We start from the raw sequence: 21,026 nt of genomic DNA, 5'->3' as shown, positions 1-21,026 counted from the left end.
TTAGAAGAGAATGGGTTTTAAAAAAGGCTGAGTTAATTCCACAGAACTTCCCACATATGATGAGATAATGAAACTTTTAATGTATAGAAACTAAAGCAGAAAAATAAGGGAGAAAAAGAGAAGCCTCTGTTTTTTTAAAGTTCAGTAAATATCTCAATACAACAAAATATTAATGTTTATATCCTTTGTTGACGCTTTTTAAATTTTTAATCAATTATCTGACTTGTAGTAATAAAGTGACTATCATGGCACATATGTAGATATAAGATTATCCTAATAAATTTTATTACTATACATTTAAAAGGTATGTTTATGTTGTTTATTTGGCATATAAATATAAAGAAAACTACTTAAAATACAGAAATAATAATGATAATGAATAATAAGAGGAAAAGCCTTATATAATAGCAAGATGATTGCCTAATTATGAATAGAAACCATGTATTATCATATGTTCACAAGAGAAATTAAAAAAATAATAAGTCTTAAACCACTTAGTGTTTCCTAGGAATGTAAGTGAAACTTCATCTAAAATACCTTTAGAACTTAAATGAAGACTGAAAAAGACAAATACTGAAGAGAGTTTACTGATAGAGATGGTTGTAGAGGTCACTATTAAGTCTTTTTTTAAAGAAAGGTAATCTCAGCAAGAAAGCAGAATGAGCAAAGAAGTGAATATACTAAAATTGCAATGGTAAAAGAAGCTATATTTGCATAATTATTGCCATCTATCTTCTGCCTTCACATCAAAAGAGAAAAGCTCATCATTTAACTATAATAAGGGACATTTCAGACATATCAATTTAGTCAGTGTTTAAATTTCTTTTTCAGCTAGAAAGTCCACTTATCATAAACTACTATTTGCCAAGATTTTGAAGGTAGTGACTTTTCAGATGCTACATCAGTTGATATATAAAACTGGGAAATAAATGAAACAAAAAGTAGTATTCAGTAAGTATCTCTTCAAAAGAAAATGTATTCCACAGTGTATGTGTGTGCTTTCTTTCATTGCATGCTATTCATAAGTGTCAGACATGGAAATCGAATACTTACAGTCACAGTTGAATTAACTACAAAAATCCAAAGAAGGTAATTCTGTTTTGATATTTTTTAAAATATGGTATTTTAACAAGTAACCTAATTAACAAATGGGCAGCAGACATGAACAATTTGCTAAAAAAGATATCCCAAAGACCAAAAGATATATGAAATAATGTTAATCATTCTTAATAAAAGAGGTCAAGATTAAAAACCATAATGAGATACCACCTCACTTCACACCCATGAGAATGGCACACATATAAAATATACCCCTCCCCACCTCCTACACTCTCCCAGGCCTCCCTTGTGGCCTAGGAGTTAAGTCTCAGTGCTATCACAATTACAACCTGAGCCTGAATTAGATACCTGACCAGGCATTAGCCAACATATAGTGCAGTGGACTTCTCTTGTCACACCTGCTGCTCCCCTTAACAGTGCATTTCAGGAAACCAGCCAGTTCTGCTCTCCACTCTGTGTCTGGTGAATCTTCTCACATGCTCCCATCTCTGCTGTACCTCTGTCCTATGCCCCAGTTCTTCTACATAAAAATTGGAATCTTTACTTTTAACTTCCTCAAGTGTCATTTTTGAAGGAAGGGTTTAAATAAATGGCTATAGAAAATATACATATATAGGACTCTGTCAAGAGGAACGGCTTATCTCTTGTCAGACAATAAGTGGCTGGATATTATAGTGGTGCACTACATAAATTTTGGTTGACTGACTATGTTGCATTAACAGACAATTCTACAAAAAAATACTGTGACTATTCCCTTTGAGCATTAATTTGTCACTCAAGCTAGATATTTGTTGTGGATCAGCCATAGCTTATGTCCAAGTTGTTGATTTGGCTCCATGTTTTCTCTATACGACTATAGTGAAGGTGATAGCTTTCTCTGCATCTGCTTTAGAGGAAGAGAGGCAAATTGGAAGGAATCTAGCCAACCGCTTCAAATAATTTAAAAATTCTGTTTGGGAATGACATTTCATATAGTCACATATATTCCATTAGGCAAACAACGTCCTGTGGGCAGGTCCAACAAAAGGCAAAGAAAGAGGCTTTACCAGTCACATGCAAAGGTAAACATGTAACATTATCTCGCAATAATAGAGCAGTGAACAACACACTCTATTATACAGGATATAGTTCAAGAAAAATTTTATGAGACAAATAATATGATGATATTTTATCCTATGTAAAATTTCCCAGTATTGATATCATAAGTTATAGATAACATATAATTTTAGCTATATGAAGTGATTTCTATTTTCATGAGTTTTCCAGCTATCCTCCTCCTATCCATTCTTTCTTTCATAATGCAACACTTTAATTCTATTGAAATGTGTTTGCACGAGCCTTTTTTTGAGCCTTTTTTACATTTACCAATCTTGAATACCTACTGACTGCTAAGCATTGGAGTGTGTGTGTGTGTGTGTGTGTATACATATTCTTCACAAGCCTCATCTAAAATGAGTTAACGCAGCACTGCTAAGATTACACATTCATACTATGATGCTCTGAGGGACCATAGGCATTGTGTTTGTACCTATGTCTTTCTCTTTAGGGACTGTTCAATAGTCCCAACTCCAGAAGGGTATTACAAGTTTAGATGGGTTTAATATAAGTTATTTGTATAATAATGCTAGCCATATATTAGCCAAAGGTATGTGTATGCTCTTAGTACTAACATGCTATTTTTATTGGTGAAGAAAATATCTTTCAGATACTTCATACAATTACCTCTTAAAAACCTGGTTATCGAATTTGATATAACTACAACCTTTTCTTTTCCTCTGTGTCCTACACTGTTGAAGCTATTAGAGACATAGGAATTTGATGTTTAATACTGAGTAATTTAAAGAAATGTATTTCAATCTAGAAATACATATATATGTATATATATATTAAAAATGTTGAGAAACTGACTGAGCATAGATCTTTTCTTGGATTAAGAGGTCTTCAATGATTTTAGAGGCTGCTTATTGTTTGTATGGTTGTTTTGAACTTAATATGCATATTCAAATTAAATGGAACAATATAGAATCATAATAGATTATATATAAACAATACTTAAAAATATCCTTTTAATGTCAAAGCATAATTTCTATTTGTAAAATAAATTCACACTATGCTAAGAACATCAAAAAATTCCTAAATTGAGAAATTATACTTTTTCATCTGAGTTAAATTTAAATCCAAACTGGTTATATTTCTAAAGAAAATTCAGTAACATAGCAAATAAAAACAATAACATGGAAGCTTATGCATGAAGTTTCGGTAACTTGGAAGTATTGTAATAATCAATTTTGAATAATTTACCTTTGTCTCAGATGTCTTTTCACTTCAGAAATGTATGGAATTTATTACATGCCATTCTACTAATATTCATACTTACAGTAAGTAGCATCCTTCCCTTTCACAGGTTCCCTGTGTTTATGGAATATTTTTATTCATTGCAACTTAACAACTGTTTATTGGACAGCTGGTATTTGTTGGCCTTTTGCTATCTATTTTATCTCTGCTGACACCTTCAGCTCACAAAATATATGAAGTTTAGTAGAAACAATAATGTGTGAATGTCAAATTTTATCTTTTGGTATTTTTATTTTCATGTAGGGACTTATACATACCTAATTGTTCTCACATTTCTGAACCACCTTAACATCCTAACAACCAGATATATTGCAGGCTTTTCAACAGATGTGGAAGTAAGAGGATAATGACTTCATTCAATTAAATTCAAAAATAGATGTAAGTACCTGAATGTCATAAGTGTTGAACCTGTTAGAGGTATAATTGTGTTGCTCCAATGCACCAAGTAATAGCCTACTAGTCCACTTGATTCTGTGTTCTTGCATGTCGTTTTTTGGAGTGTGATTTCAATGCCCTGTAAAAGTTTTTCCAGAACTTTATAAATTCTCAATAATATTTCTATGCTAATAAATCAACAGAATTGTTCAAATGATAGTTTCCAAAGCAAACCTCATAAGTATTTCCCTGGAAAAAAGTTATTATAGATGTGCACTGCTATGTGTTTATTTTAAAATTTTGACACATTTTCTATTGCATAATGTGAGAACAGGTGAGTGTATTTGATACTTGCACAAAGAAAATTTTCCCTAATTGTTAGGCTTTCTTTATGGTTGAGTAAATGATTCGCAACTTTATTTACTAATGAAGGTTTTGTCAATGTTTACATGAATATTTACATTTTTGCTTGATCTCAGGCAAAAGTAGTTTGAGTGCCTACGCAATTCAGTTTATGAAGAAATCAAAGATCTCCTAGGTGAAGAAATTTACCATCATTAAAATTATATGCCTATATATTTCTACTTATTTATTGGTCCTTTTTGTCTCCCTTAGTTTTGATATCATGATCTGGTAGAAATATTTTTGAGTGCTTCATTTCTTTCCAAAGTAAGAGCATGCATTTTCCATTTAGAATGCTTATTATTAAGTTTATGGGAACTAGTTCTTAGCCAGAATGTACACAAGTCAAACATTTAATATTAACCATTTAAGTTATAAGAGTACCTAGTCATATGTTTCCTCAACTAGAAATTTTGCCTGGGTGAATGTTCAAGTAGATACATTAAATTTTCATAAAGCATCTGTTCATCTGCATTCTTCCCTCTAGCCAGGCTTATCAAAAGCCTGGAATATGAAGAGGATACAAAAGTATTTTATTTTGGTTTAATTGATACCCAGTTTGCAGAGTTGCTTCTGGGGCAATTCAAGCTTCTATAGTAGATCTTTTGTACTCTCTAGACTAAGTTACTTTCAGGTTTAAGCTTCAGAAAAATCTATTTCAATAGAGAGTGAATATTAATAGATTACTTTAGCTCTTTATCTAGGAAAATTCTTCATGAGGAAGTCATAAGTTAACACTAAAATATCCAATCTGTATATTTACTATTTTACTATTTCCATTATGTATTTCAAACTAAGATGCAATCAATCATCCTTAATATTCAGATAGCAAGATTTCATTAGGTATAGCACAGTATTGAATATGGCTATTTGAAGAGACCTGTGTGATTATTTTAAATTTATATCAGATCTTGGCTTTAAGTCATATGTTCTTTCATTATTTCTCCATCATTTTTTCTGTTTTCCCAAAAGAGCCTTTTGCAAAATGCTTTTAGATAACAGATTGGCAACTATTACTATTTCACTGAACTTTCTCTAAATTCCATACCTTAGCAAGTGTGGAAAGAATTTGACAGCTCACTTTTTTGAAAGACCAGTAAGGACTATTCTTTTAAATTCCTTATCACTATGTCAACTACACATATCTTAATTGGTGACTCTATCATAAGTAAATTATCTATTGAAGGTGATTTTAGTTTATTTTTTCTTCATTGCTAAAGTTATCAGCAATATTTGAGAATGTGACATGTCCACTTGAGTTCTAGGATGTATGAACTATGGAATAGCTAACCTTTAATGAACATATAGCATAACCACAATAAATCTTCATGTAGTTACTGAGATTTGAAACAATTTTGCTTCTACAGATAACTTCATCTCACTTATAATTCATTAATTGTTAGGCAATTTTTAGGTCACCTTATCCTCTTCAGTAGAAACCCAGTGAAGGATACAAATATTATTGTATGAACACTAAATACACATGTAATAGATTCCAAATAATTATTTTATTGAATGAATGAAATACTACATCAGCTAATGTCTATTAGTTGCATATTCTATTTTACCTCTGGAATTATCTGTCTCAGATTAGTAGCAATTAAATAAGTACTTATTGAATAAATGAACTAGGGCAGTTTTCTGTATCCAAATTATATTCTCAGGCAAGTTCATATTAACATTTCAGAAACTGTGCTATAAAGGATAGGAAATAGAATTTTAGCACATTCATATTTTGTAAACATTTATTATATTGATAATAGTTTAAATACATGAAATTTGTTAAGAAGAGATATTTTCAAAACATTTTGTGATCAAGAGTACTGCTGTCATTCCAAATTCCATAACAACATCCAGTAATAAAAAACATAGTATTCTCATTTAATTCTGAGTATAGGCCCCCCCAAACAGCCCATTTTATTCAACAGGCATACAATGCATATGTCAAACAATTCCATATCTTGGTATGTTTTAATTTTCAACCATATCATTGCTAGTTCATTACTAATTATAGCTTCCAGGTTCTGTTTTTATTCAAGGCTTCCATTTGCATTAAAAGTTTCATATTTGGCTTACTAAAATCATGATGAGATAGACGGAGATTTATCTTATTTTAATGCTTTGAATTGGAAATTATTTGAGAAAGTTTTCACTTAAAGCCATTGCCCTTATGATGATAATTTATAATTTAACATTTTCACTGACACAGATCATTAACACAAGGATTTTCTTTTTTTTGAATAAGTGCATCTCTCTTCAAAAAGCCTATTTGGTTGATTCCACAGAATACCCCTTTATGGTACTGAATAAATAGCATCTAAAAAGATTTTAAGGGTATTTTTAACAAAATGAAATGTTAATATTATCTTTCATTTTTGATTCATCAGTTATGAGGATCATACTGAAATGTCTAATGAATTTCCCGATTAACTCTTAATAAGTGCTAAAGTATTTCTGTGCAACAGTTTCTGGAATTCATGCCAGAAAATTCCAACTTAAAAAATTAGTGGCAGACTTAAATTACATACATTAATATTCACTTACCCTAATAGCAAGCATATGGAAAAATAATTTGAATCAATACAGACAGGTAAATACTGGAATGTGCAATTATATTCAGTAGTAATTTGTTAGCAGCCTTTAATTTTATTCAAAATATTCATTTTGAGTCAAAATTTTATTTGACATACTTGTTTCTTGCATGTCATTTCATTTATGTATATGTATTCTCCTGTTTATTCCTTGGGTTCTTTAAATGATTATAGAGTAAGAGAAGCATCACGTTGTGATTTATCTCTATGACTGTTACATACACATACATCAAAGAGTAACATGTTAATGAAGTTGATGGCATTCTGTCTTTCAGTAACACTTCTAGAAAACTTCTTTAAATATCTACTTGATATATTCATATATATATATATATATATCAGTATTTGAGTAAATTTAATTTTCCAGATTTAATCATAACTATTATTCTTTAAGCAGAACTTCTACAGTATTGTTCTAAATGGTTCAAAGTGTTTAATGTTTAAGTCAACTTTAACATTTGAAAAGGATTGTCTGACAAATCTAGAAAAAAGAAAATTATTTCCTAAGTTTTCTAGACTTATATCCAGGTGTAAAAATATAACTATACTAAACTGAATTTATTTATGGAAAAGCAATAAAATATTTTTTCTGACTTTTAAGCAACATCATGTTGAGAAAGGAGCAGTTAGAGTAACTTATTGATGTCAGCTCTTGAATCATAACTAATGACATTGATTTTTAAAGCATATTGTGCATTTTTGAGAATTTAAGCAGATTTCCTATAAAGTATTATTCATTTTCTGTAGTAATATTTTTCTGAGTGATATTCCCTTATTTATCTCATAAGAAAATGTGTAAATAAATATTCTTCATATTTTTAAAAAAGTAGCATACAGTAAAACTTCCATAGTCAATGACATGATAAAGAACATCATAACAAACAAATGACACATACATTTATTTTGTACACATTTTTTTACTTTGGCATTATCAGTTAACATTTCTTGAAAACTAGTTCATATTGTCATCTTTAATGGATTATATCTTTTTCAAAGATGCATTTCATTCCATTTTATAGAAACTGTTGCTTAGTCTTCCAACAATATAACCAGTATATATGTGTGTGTGTGTGTACATATATACTCACATATACACACATTCTCTCTCCCTCTCTTTCTCCTCTCTCTCTCCCTTTCTCCATCTCTATTCCTACTATCCCTCTTGCCCTACCTCCCTGCTTCCCTCCCTACTTTCTTTTTATTAAAACATGGATCCTTTTCAGTCGCTCTCAGCTCAGATGTCATTATATGCATACTTCACAGTGTGCAGCTCTGTTTACTAAATTCCTATAATTTGGTGCCAAAATACCCTCCAAAGAATTTGCATGATTTACTTCCTTGCAGGCAATGTCTCAGAGTTCATGTTTTCCTCCACTGTGTGATATCAAATATTTACTACTGAGAATCATTTAGGAAAATGTACACTGTGCTCTCAAACAGTATTTCTCTTATATGGATGAAATTTAATATCCTTTCACATGTTGAAATAAATGTATTTCACTTTGCCAACTAACTGATTACATTTATTAACATAGGTTATAATTTTCAAATTTTACTCCATTAATGTAGCAAGATATTAAAAACACCTGGAAAACAATCTATACATAGAGTTCTCTAAAACATTTCATTATACAATTTTGTATATGGAAGCAGAGAAAGAACAGTGTGATTAAATTTATAAGGTTCCATTTAGTTGAACAAATATTCGCATTTTGTCAATTTTTGTCTTGTCTATCAACCTTCCATTCATATCCACCAGAGTTGTTTTGTATATAAATGTGTTTGTTGTTACTTTGTTATTGTTGTTGTTTTTAAGATTTATTTATTCATTCATGTAGAACTAGGGTACAGACCAGAGGTGCAGGGGCGTTGAGAAGCTTCAGCAGAGACAGAGTGGGGAGCAGAATAAGCCAACTGACTAAGTACACTGCTGAGGAGAACAGCAGGCTGGGCAGGAGAGGTCTGCCAGGCCATGTGGGTCATCTCGGGCGGGGATCAAACTCATGCTGAAGTGACTTTAGCTTCTTGGTGCTGTGCTTTAACCCACTGTGCCACCAGGGCAGGCCCTGGATTTTTTTTTGTTTTTTGTTTTTTTTGAAGAAAAATATGAGTATCAAATTATTCTGTAATAAATACATTATTATATCCAATAAGAAGATGCTTAAATAAACCAGTAAGGCATTAGTAATACTTTTATGCTTTCTAAATAGACAATTTTTTTTTCAGTTTTTCAAAGATCCTTTCTACTGCTGATTTAATCATATCAGAATTTACAATATAATTCTATTATAGTTTCTATTACACCACATAATTAGCTCCTATTTTCTAGCAATCCCATATCCTTTATTTTTGTGATATTTGAAGTCTGACAGCAAATACAGAATGCCTTATATCTGGATTTAACTCATTACTTCCTATTATAATTATTGAAGGATCTATAAAACATTTGTTCTTTCAAAGATCTTCACATGAAACCTTGTTTTCCCCAGTCTTTAACATAATTTAGAAACACAAAAAGACATCCTTTCATCAATATTGAGAAATCTGCAGTCCAAATTGATTACGAACAGCAAAAAAAAAAAAAACCACAAAACTATTAAATTTACCTTTAACAGTGGGTAACAATAATGTGGGGAAAATTAATATAGAATATAATGAAAGAATAAAGATAAAAGGCAGAACTATCTTATGGATGGAAATGGAAATATCAGGCATAAATTCTATTGATCGTTTTCTCACATAGAACTTAGTAAACTGAACCTAAAATTTATATGGAAAAAATAAAAAATAACCACTAAGGTGAATTTGAAGATGAGGAAGACAAGGAAAGATATTTGCTCTATAGTAAAATGTTATAAAGCTATAATAATTTAAACTATAGACTATAGTATTATTATATTGTCCTAAACAATGAACATTAATCATTGAAAAAAATGATTAATGATTTTGAAAAACTTGTAAGTCATGAGAAATATATAAAAATGGAAACATTAAATTTATAAACACTTCTACTCTTGACTTGGAATTTATAATTAAACATAAGTGAATAAAAATATACAAAAATAAGTGTATATAAAAGTCATGATTTTTTTGTATTTGCATGTATTTGCAAAGAAATTTCTGGATGATAAACAAAAAAACTAGTTGTTTTTTTCTACTTTGTAGAGGAGATATAATATTTCAGTTGGTAGAAGACAGGCATGGGAGACAAGCATTATCTCTTACATATTTTACTTTTCACATTTAAAAATCTTCCTAATAAAAATTAAAACGAATACAAAATGCTTTGAAATACTGGAAGGATATGTTAATGTCTTTGGAGAAGAAGGATCTCAATCAAAATGTAAAACCTACTCCAGCAAATATGGGTTTAAAGAAAAGACTTCTTAAGGAATAAATATGGAAATTTTTTTAGTTAAGGTTGGCTACTTTGTTAATGGCAATCACTAAGCTTACTTAAATTATGCTCATCTATCATCTTAATAGTCCTCTGAAGCATCAAACCAACCTTTCACTTTGGTTGCCTCTTTTAAGCACAACCTTAAAATTTGGTTGATTTCTATCTTTTATTAACATGAATATTTGTTCACAGCATGAAGTGAACCAAGTTATCACAAAATTGCTTTCCAGTTGAGTCATCCAGACTCAATGTTCAATTAAACTCAACTGTTCAATGTAGTATGCATTGTCATCAATTAGTTGTCTAATTTTAACAAATTTTGTTTCACATAGTAAGTTGCTTCAAAATTAGCAGTTTTTCTAAGACTATAAGAATGTGTTTTTATGCACAACAGTTTGTCATCTGCCAACAGTGATAATTACAATATCAGAGGACCTATAATTGTTATAAGGTATATGAACTCTTTAACAGCATTTCAGGTGATGAAGAACAACCATAGTACATCCTCATAGGGAGGCTCATTTATCAAAGGAGCAGTGAAGTATACAGCATGAATATTATAGATTTTAGAAACATTAAATAATGGATACAACTATATCAACAATCATCTATCTTATAAGTGACAGTGATTGAGGTAGCTGGAATGAATAAATACTTTCCAGGATTTGATGAATGTCTAAATTAACAATATCCATCCCCTCTGTAATTTAAGTACTTTAATTATATCCCTCATCATTTAGAAAACCATGTAAAACCTTGGTCTACTTAGTAATTAAGTCCCTCAAGTGTCTCCTTCCATTCTTTCACAATCTGTCATGGATAGATAGGTATATTGTATGACTTCTCAAATGACCCCAATATTTCTAGTGTTAGGGACAATAACAACAACAAAAAAAACTTCAAAAATGAGGTGACCTAGATATTCCCATGTAACTATTCTAGATTTCTGAGGTTTTCTTAAAAACAATTAAGGGACATCCTTCAAAAAGTATGAATAAGCACATGTATATATATATAGTTAAATACTCAAGACGATGCCCCTCTCAACAAAATGTACACAGATACCTGCTATATCCAGAGCAATTCCATTTTGTGTTTTTGATAATATCCCATAGATAAGACCATTTCTTTCACGCAACAATTTCTGCTCTTCTGCATTATTATTAATAATGTGAATAACACGGAGCACTTGCTCAGTATTGGGCACTGTATATAAATTCTTTATACCTATTATTTCATCTCATAATATACCCATGAAGTGATCTATCATATGTTTGAAAAATGAAAAACTCAAGATTTGGTAACACATAGAGAGTTGTTGGTGGCAGATTATACAAGTTAAATCTTTATTTTTTTTGTTATTAACAATAATATATTATGCAAATAACTATAGGAAATGATCTATAAAAATAACTTATTACTGATGTTCAGATCTCATCATCCATGGTATTATAAAATTAACTGAAAATGAAACGCAAACAAAGTTAATGATGTATAAAATGACTATAGGGTTTTATTTGTAAAAAAAAATAGTCATTTTGGTTAAGGAAAAAATCAGTTTGAGGACAGGAAGACAGACCAATGTCATCTTTTACAAGAAAAAGGGGGGGGTTCTTTGATTTTTTTTTAATCAGAGAATATAAGTGGTTTCAGTAAAAGGACTTTTGCTCCCTCCAGCTCTAAGTCTCATTTCTTCTTTATCTTCTGATTCACCACTTTCCATATTCCAATTCCTTTTGCTTCTCTATTATTAGTTACCCCACTCTTCTACCTCACTTTCTTTCTACTTGGCCTATTCTATTGCTCTTTCTATTTCCTTCTCTCATTTTATTTATTGGACAGGAAACAGACAACATAATGGAAAATATCCAACTTCAGGAACTGACAAACACAATCACCACCAGCAGAGGGCCCTTAAACTCTTGGTTGTTGGTAGAAAATCAGGCAAGTATCCATGCTAGGATGATTTAAAAAATCATGGATAGATTTGTAACAGGAGAACTTGGAGCAGGCATTAACCAAACCTGAAACAAGGAGCAAGATTAGTTCTTCTCCTGTCTTTCATTTATTCAGTCAACATATATTTTGAGAGCTATAAAGGTAACCCAATACATATAACCCTAAGGAGTGATGTGTGGAGAATACGTCTTATTAATTGTTAAGCCAGTAACAAAATGATCAGTTTGATGTATAGCTGTTAACTTTTTGTTAGCTAAGTATTCTGATGTGTTCTTGAATGCTAGGTATGCATTGTGTTACCCTGGCTATCTGAGAAACTAGAGGGTATGATTAAAAGCAATTTGTTTTTCTCCTTCACATAGTGCTAGATATGTCCAATAAACACAGACAATATGGCTTAGCCTAAATTGAAATAGACTGCAAAGAAAACATAACAAATTTTAAAAACTTAGTATTAAAAAAATAACGCGGCCCTCCCTGGTGGCGCAGCGGGTTAAAGCACAGCACTGAGAATCTAAAGCCGCTTCCGCATGAGTTCGATTCCCGCCTGCCCCGGAGGTGACCACATGGCGTGGCAGACCTCTCCTGACCCGCCCGCTGCTCCCCTCAGCAGTGTACTTCATCGATCTGCCTGTTCTGCTCCCCACTCTGTCTCTGGTGAGGCCTCTCGCCGCCCCTGAGCTTCTGGCCTGTACCCCAGTTCTGTATGCACAAATAAATAAATCTTTAAAAAAAAAAAAAAAATAACGCAATCCCATTCACACCGCTTTTGTGAATATTTATATATAAAATTTTGGAACCAAACATTATTATGACAATAGCCTTTAAGGGCCCTCCCTGGTGGCGCAGCCGGTAAACTTAAGCCACCTTTGCATGAGTTGGATCCTCGCCTGCGCCGGAGGAGATCCACATGGCGCGGCAGACCTCTCCTGACCTGCCCGCTGCTCCCCTCGGCAGCGTACTTTGTCAGTCAGCCTGTTCTGCTCCCCACTCTGTCTCTGGTGAAGCTGCTCACCGTCCCTGCACCTCTGGCCTGTACCCCAGTTCTGTTTGCACAAATAAACAAATATTAAAAAAAAATAGCCTTTAAAATATTTTCTCTTTACTTTTTTAACATGATTATCATAAAAGACAATATGACATAAATGACTTGCATTATATTTCAATTACACAGCACTATCCTAAGAAAAATTTATATTATCTTTTTTTGTTTTGCATCTTAGGAAGAATTCTTTTTTTTTTTTTTAAGTTATTTTAATTATTTATGCATATAGAACTGGCATGCAGGCCAGAAGTGTGTATGTGAGCAGGGGGAGGGTAACAGAATTCACCAGAGACAGAGTAGGGAGCAGAACAGGCAGATTAACTGAAATACACTGCTGAGGGGAATAACAGGTGGGTCAGAAGAGGTCTGCCACACCATGTGTGTCACCTCCCTGGCTGGGAATTGAACTTGTGCTGCAGTGGCTTCTGACAGCTACATAATGTTGCACTTTAACTCATTAACTCATTGTGCCACCAGGAAGGCCCTCTTAGGGAGATTTCTATATCAAAATGTTCTTAATTTCACATATATGGATGTGGAAATGGTTTTTGTGTAGAAATCTGCCCTAAAACATTACCTAATCATTCATTTATATGCTCAAATGCTACTGGTAAATTGGACAAGCATGATTTCCTTTATAAATAGTTTATGCAATACTTCAAGGATACAAATTGAAATAAAGATCTAAATCTTATTGTATTTTCTATGGTCTGTCATTTAAGGATACAGCATACTGGTCTATAGTTCCCCTAGGGAAATATCTTCACTACTTCATTTTAAATGATTCAGTGTATTTCAGAGCAATCCAAAATATATTTGTTAAATACAAGTTTCAATGACAATTTGTAAGATCTTATTGAAAGGGGTTTCTTTTCAGCTTATGAAGCAAATATAAATGGTGCAAAGGATATATTGGAAGAAGGCGATAAATGAACAGAAATAGTTACCTGTTATAGCACTAAGCTGTCAAAGACACAGAAAAGAAGACATTCCATTTCTGAAGACCATAACAGCATTCAAATGTCTCAGGAAAGGCCTATAAACTTTTCATAGAGCAATGCTGTGCAAGAGGAGCAGAACCTATTCTAATACAGGATTTCCATACTTTAGAAAAATACCCGCAAGTTCCTGGTGAATTTAACTCTCCTTTATATAATGTACTCTGTTCTAAATCAATGTTATCTCAATAACGAATAATTAATTAATCAATAAGTCCTCTTGGATAGCAATGTGTTAGAGTAAAATTGCAGTTACAAAAAGCCGGGTTTGGTTGCCCAATTAGCCACACTTACTCTTTGTAATCTTAGTTTATATTCCTGAGTACATTATGCCTTTTCAAATTGATTTTGTTCACTTCTGCATATGCATTAGTTGTGTCCATTTATTTCTGTGTCTTACAGTACATCTCATTTTATGATGTAAAGATATTTCTTTTAATGTTGTACCACAGTCTATCATCCATTTCCTGACTATATCTTCATACTTCCTGTTTGGGGAATTACAGATAAAACTGCTGTAAACATTCATATGTGGGTTTTTATGGGCACACATATTTAACTCCGGGGTGAATACTCAAAAAAGTAATTGTAGGATTATATGCTATGATTGCACTTAGTTGTTGTTGTTTAAGATTTATTTATGCATGCAAGAACTGAGATGTAGGCCAAGGTGTGGGGTGTGAGATGATGCACTAAAGACAGAGTAAGGAGGAGAACAGACAGATCTACTGAAATACACTGCTAAGGGGAGCACTGGGAAAGGCAGGAGAGATCTGCTGTGCCATAAATCTTAATTCATGGCCAGAGATCAAACTTGTGCCACAGTGTCTGGCAATTGCTTGATAATGTTGAGACTTTAACCTGTGCACCACTAGGCAGTCCTGCTCTTAGCTTTTTTGTTTGTTTGTTTTGTTTTTTAAGATTTATTTATTTGTACATACAGAACTGGCCAGAGGCTCAGGGGCGGTGAGAGGCTTCACCAGAGACAGAGTGGGGAGCAGAACAGGCAGATCAACAAAGTACACTGCTGAGGAGAGCAGCGGGCGGGTCAGGAGAGGTCTGCCACGCCATGTGGTCACTTCCGGGGCAGGCGGGAATCGAACTCAGTGCAGTGCTTTAATCCGCTGCGCCATCAGGGAGGGCCTGCTCTTAGCTTTTTAAGAAACTCCCAACTTGTCTAAAGTAACATCATTTTGTATTCCTGCCCAAAAAAAGTAAGTGTGCCCGTTGTTCCACTTTTTGCCAACTTTCTAACATCTCTTCAGATACTTGCATCAGTCTATCTAAATTGGTAAAGTGTCTGTCTGTTTAGATCTTTTGCTCACTTTTTACTGGATTGCTTGCTTTTACATTGTTGAATATTGAGTCTTTGTATATTTTTTAATATTACTTGGTACATGTTTTTCAAACATTTGCTTCTACTCTATAATTTATCTTTTCATTCCCAATATCATAGTGATTCCACAGCAGACATTGTTAATTTTGATAAAGTCTACCTTATTTCTTTCATTGACCATACTTTCAGCGTTTCCTCAAAACTAAATTCTAATCACCTAGATTTCTCCTCTTTTCTTCTATAAGTTTTACAGCTTTCCATTTTACAACTAGCTCTATTTCCCCCTTGTTTGTTACTATTTGCGAAGGCTCTACACATCTGTGTGATTTTTTTTTTTTTTTTTTGGCACTTGGTTCTCCAATTGTTAAAGTACCATTTACTGAAAAAAATGTCTTCTGTCCATTGATTGCCTATGTTTCTTTGTCAAAAATCAATTGAGTCTATCTTTGTGAGTCTATTTCTAGGCTCTCAATTTTATCCTATTGTCAAAAGTGTCTGTTCTTTCATCAAGAGAATGCTGTCTTGATTACTACAGTTATCATCAGTTTTGAGGTAATTTAGTATGGCTGGTGTCTGTCTTCCAACTTCATATTTCTTCAACATTTTATTTGTTTTTCTTGGCTGTAGTGGGCCATTTTTGTTTTTCCATATAATTTTAACATAATAGTTTTCCTGTTATATAAAAATACGTTAACTGTGATTTTGATTGGATTTTCTTCCAATCCAAGATCATTTGGGTAGAATTGATGAAATAACTCTTTTAAGTCATGAGAATGGCATATGGAAATATGCTTTAAGTTAGGTATAGTTTTATACTTTCATAATCATTACTAGTTATTAATAATTTTAATTCATATGGATCCAGTGTGTGTGTGTGTATAGATATTTAGCTTACATATACCTATATGTACATAATATTAATAGTAAAATAAAAGGATAACAATAGTAGTAATAGTTCTTATGCTGTCCACAGATGCTCTCTTTGAACTGAAATATAATCTCTGATTCTTTGATCACAAATCAGTAACTATAGATAAAATTCTCTGGAGCTGATAGCCCACATTTTAATTCATCCAGACAGATCCCATATTTCCATGCTTTCATTTCTATAAAAATTAAACTAGTATTTTTAAAGCCAGTCTAATTCAATTTCTATTATATGCATTGAAACATTACCCTTCTGATCCACAAGCTACCCCAGCTTCTCTCTCTTACTATTGCTTTCCACCAAGTCTGCTGCAAGGAATTTCAAGTTCGTTGTCCCTTTATTATCTTTTTACACCTCTAATATATTTTGGTTATAAAATAACCTTTATTTCAAGTCTATCACTTAGCATTTGTGTTCAAGCTTTATCAAGGTCCTTAACATCCTTTGTAAGATGTTGTGTGTGTGTATGTGTGTGTGTGTGTAATATTTATAAAATTGAAGTTCCCTAAAAAGGATAGCAGAGGTACTTTCCTCTATTTCTATAAATGGTGCCATCATATAATGACATTGCTACAAATATGAGCTTCAACTGAAATTCTGTTTTTGTCTTCCTACACAGATAATCATTAATTCTTATCTATTCAATTTTTTCCTATCCTAATTCCAAGTTTATCTCTAACCTACTCATATGTTTCTTATGTCCATATTAGTTCAAACATTGCTTGTCATAATGAATACTTCTGCAGCTTCCTAACTAGTCTCTTTGCCATTACCCTTATAATTTTCTAATCCATTACCCATTCAGCAGCCAGTGATTTTATGGAAATCCAATATGACTGTGTGTCATGTCTGTATTTAAAGCTCTCCAATCACTTTGGTTGCTTTCATGGCAACATTTCAACAAAATTGAAACAGTCAACACAGGTTGACTCATGCTCATTTCTCCAGTTTCATTTTTGCCTCTCCCTAAGTTGCCAAAATATTGTCATATCAGTCATCTTTCAGTTCCTCAAAGACATTATATCATCTTTCACTTCTATGCTTATCTTTGATCAGATGGTTTTGAAACATACACAGAGATGGAGAATCACATGCCAGTGGTCTATAGAGAAAGTGTGGCTAGCAACATTTTGGAAGAAAGAAAATCTGGCCAACAGATGTCATCTTAACTGAGTTCTCAGTTACATGGAGTATCCCATGCTGGGATGTCTCTTTAGATTTCTTCAAACTGGAACAATTAGATTACCCTTTGAACCCCTATCTCAATCTGTAATTTACTATGAGTAAGTTTCTTGGAAGATAACATTGCCTTAGGTTAAAAAAAATCTGTGTCAGATTAAGGTATAAGGATGTGAAATGTTAGCAGTCGGTAATTCTCAGTTGGAGGGAAAATGGGTATGTTATTATGTTAGTAAGAGGGTATCACAATGGAAATATGAAAATATATAGCTCCTCAGATTTGTAGATATTGTTTTGTTTGAATCAAATTCTGTATCCCACAATTTATCAGATTATTAATCTCTATTTACCCCCCAGGTCTCACATACAATGCCATTCTTTGCATAGTGCCTATAGTGACCCTGATACTCGTCAAGATACATTCGTGTTTTAAAGTGTGACCAAAACAAAAAATTCCAACTCCAGAACTTATTGAACTCTTCAGAGATTGTCTGTTTGTTAATGCTCAGTGGAAGCAGAAATTTTCCTTTTCACATTTGTATTCCCAGCTCACATGATAGCGTTTGAAAATACATGGTGCAAAGTTAACATTTGTTTGCAGAATAAGTGAATTTCACATTTATTTTCACATTTTTGCAAGAGTTTTAGATCTTCTAAGGAGACCCTCCAACATTAGGAAAGTAAGTGAGGGAGAAAAAAAGTGGTAAAAATCTGACTTTGACACTCTTTTCAAAGTTTTTCAGTTAATCTCTATTTCTAAATCTTGCTGGTAAAGAATTTTCAATTCCTTCATGAACACTAGGTTAACATTAGTCTACTCAGTGTATATGTTAATTTAAGTGTATGAATTATTTTGACTATATTAACATCTATTCTGCTGATCCTAAAAACTTCAAATTATATGTGCAAAATTGACAATATGCCAAGAAAACGGGCACTTACAGATAAATAACAGAGGGATTCTAATAGATATTGGTGAGTACTTTGAAAAGAACTACTTCACAGTAATCATGTGTGAGCACAACATTTTACATTTAATTTCAACCACTGAAAATAATAATGTAACACAAGTAATTAAAATTTTCTAACACGAATGTCATATGAGTATACATATGTTTAAGTTTCTGATACAATAAAAAAAATTAGAGTCCATTCAGAATTTTACAAATAAAAGCTCCAAATACATTTGTATTTGTTTAAAAAAAAAAGTGAACAGAAGAAAAGACATGAAGCAATCATGCTAAAATAAATATTATCTACATACAGCAATCACAATGTATTATATTTTAGATTCTTTTAAACATTTGGGAAATTATCAAATATTTACACACATGTTTCTGTGTGTGTTTCTATATAAAGTAGGCAGAGCAAACCCAAGGTATTCAGCATTAAACTTACTTTACATATGATGCAAAAATATTGGCATTTAAGTTGAAAAATAAAACTTGTATTCATTTGTATAAAATACTTGTTATATTAATTTGCATAATGTAATTCTCACAAGTGGGGAAGAAGAAATAACGTCTTTTCTTCAAAGTCTTATCCTCTAAATGCGGTGATAGAAAGCATTGAGTAAGGAGAATGGTCGCACTTTGCTTGCAGCTCTAGCAGTAGTTCAAAGGTTATGTAAGTTTCAGTAAGGCATTCAGCCTCATGGGACCTTAGTTTTCTGGCAGGGAAAAATGCATAATTATGACAGCCTTGTCACACTGCATGTAATTTTATGCAAATATTTAAGGTATTATGCAAATATAAAGTCTGTTATCATCATTTCTGATTTTATACTGAATCAAGTTATCTGTGTACCTGCTCAGTTGTCTTCAAACATTCCTTGAGTTTGAATCTTTGCTAGTGTGAGGTTTTATTGCCTTTATACAATACCTAAAACTACAGAACATGCTATATCATTGTTTCTGTGCAAGCAATAACTTGAAATCAGGGCGGGGGAAAGAGAAGAAAGGATGGCTGTGTAGTGAAGCCCCATGACCTGTGAATATTATATAGCAAACTAATATTTGCTGTTTTGATTAAAATCTTGAGATGGGGGTGTTATCCTAGGTAATTCGGGTGGGTGAGAGGGAAAAGAATAGTGCTATGGTAGAAGTGGCAAGGGAAGAAAGTTGTTGCCTTAAGGCAAAAAGAAGGTCCTAGTCAAGGAATACAGTTACCTCTACAAGCTAAAATGGCAAGAGAAGGGACTCTCGCCTAGAAACTCTTAGAAATTCTGGTCTCCAGAACTGCAAAAGAAAATAAATCTGTACTATCTAAACCAGCATGCTTATAGTTTTTATTTTAGCCATCCTAGAAAACTAATGTAGGAAAGAAGGAAAGATGTAAGGCAAGAAGGAAGAAGGAGTGAAGGAAGAACAAAGGAAGGAAGAGAAAAAAATATATGTCATATCAGGTTTACTCTAAGTATTATACAGACCATACAGAACAATTTCATGATCTTTCTGGATACTGACTACAGGGGTTACATTGTAAACATCAACTTACATTTAAAGTTGTTTTTTACATGCTATTTTTAGTTTTGTACACCATAGGAAGAGAAATGGTCAAGTCCATTTTATGTTTTATAAAAAAGTTCAAATTCCTGCTTGATGGAGTGGTTTCTATGGAAACAGACTTCAAAACCTAATATAAATGAAAAATGATAATATTTTTAGTGACCAAATTAAAATAATGAATTTAGAATGGGTTAAGATTCAAATATCAATTTTAGTATAAGAAAAATCTTTTAATTTTTTTTTTCTGTAGAGAATTTTATATTGAGGTTCTAGAATGAAAAATTATATATATAGTATCTGTAGGTTATTTGGCTTGGAAATATGTTGGATTCTATTAGATTTTATATATTTTTATGGATAGTAATACAATTTATACCTATATTATCTCCTTTTTCTTATTTTTCTTTTTTCCTGTTAGTACTAACTCAAAGTGCATGTTTGATAGACAAATATAGAAAAGCTTTATTAGTCTGATGAAGTGCACATTCAATCATGGAACTCCTTGTAATATAAAAACTACTCTGTTAACTTGAAAATGCTTGAAGTAAAAATACTTGTTCTTCCTTCTCAATGTTTTTCTGCCTTAACAGCGTCCATACCTAAATTTCTGTAACTCCATTATCATTATCTGAACAAGTTAACTGTGTTCCTGCTCAGTTGTCAGCAAACCTTCCTTGAATTTGAATCTTTGCTAGTGTGAGGTTTTATTGACCTTTATTCAATACATAAAACTACAGAACATGCTATGTCATTATTTCTGTGCATATACAATAACTTGAAATCAGGAAAAAAAGAGAGAGAGAGAAAGAAGAAAGGATGGAAGTGTAGTTAAGCCCCAGAACTGTAAACATTATATGGCAAACTGTTATTTGCTGCTGTCATTAAAATTTTG

Source organism: Condylura cristata, unplaced genomic scaffold, assembly GCF_000260355.1.
Source record: "Condylura cristata isolate star-nosed mole 26May11 unplaced genomic scaffold, ConCri1.0 scaffold00012, whole genome shotgun sequence".
Lineage (NCBI taxonomy): Eukaryota > Metazoa > Chordata > Mammalia > Eulipotyphla > Talpidae > Condylura > Condylura cristata.
This window is presented reverse-complemented; position numbering follows the sequence as displayed.